The sequence below is a fragment of the Octopus bimaculoides genome, chromosome 2 (assembly GCF_001194135.2).
Source record: "Octopus bimaculoides isolate UCB-OBI-ISO-001 chromosome 2, ASM119413v2, whole genome shotgun sequence".
Taxonomy (NCBI): domain Eukaryota; kingdom Metazoa; phylum Mollusca; class Cephalopoda; order Octopoda; family Octopodidae; genus Octopus; species Octopus bimaculoides.
The window spans coordinates 48,777,543-48,778,446 of NC_068982.1; the positions used below are offsets into that span (position 1 = coordinate 48,777,543).

General features: G+C 35.8%; 1 protein-coding gene across 2 annotated transcripts in view; it reads right to left on the minus strand.

Annotated features, from left to right (window-relative positions):
• Nucleotides 1-904, minus strand: part of LOC106871625 (mucin-5AC) — a 591,942-nt gene that overhangs the window by 558,696 nt on the left and 32,342 nt on the right. The gene's annotated exons all lie outside the window — the stretch shown is intronic.

Consider the following 904-nt stretch of genomic DNA (forward strand, 5'->3'; position numbering starts at 1 on the left):
TACAATTATGGACATACACACACAATTACATAAAAATAAATACATTTATCTAAATATTCATACATACAAATGCATAAATACATAACTATGTAAATACTGACTTCCTGACTTCCTTACACACAAACACACATCATGCTACATCTTGAAAGTAAAGCCAAACAGTATAATGGATAAGACAACGGTACTCTCAAACCCCATGATGCAACTAAAAATGTTGATTATGCCACACATCTGTGCAAGACATTTACAAGTGATCAGCAGTTGCCCAAAAATTCCATCAATGTATTTGTGCCCCCATTTCTGACATGATGCTGTGTTGCTAAAATAATATACAATGCTATTTGTAAAAGACACTGCTCTAAGGTAAATGTAGACATTGTCTCTGTTATTAAGAGTATTGTAATACACTCGTGGATAGGTCACACTTTTTTTTTACTAAAGATTTTGATAAAAATCAGGGGTGCAACCTATGCAGTCTATCACAATGATCTGAAGTAGAGGGTGGCGTTTCAGTAGCTGAGTTGATTTATCAATTAGACTCCTTTCATAAAGTCACTTCTCCAGAAATGTTTTAATATTTGTAAGCAAAGTTTTGAAATAAAGATGAATATTTTACTCTTTTACTTGTTTCAGTCATTTGACTGTGGCCATGCTGGAGCACCACCTTTAGTTGAGCAAATCGACCCCAGGACTTATTCTTTGTAAGCCTAGTACTTATTCTATCGGTCTCTTTTGCCGAACCACTAAGTTACAGGGACGTAAACACACCACCATCGGTTGTCAAGCGATGTTGGGGGGACAAACACAGACACACAAACATATACACACACACACATACATATATACATATATACGATGGGCTTCTTTCAGTTTCTGTCTACCAAATCCATTCACAAGGCTTTGG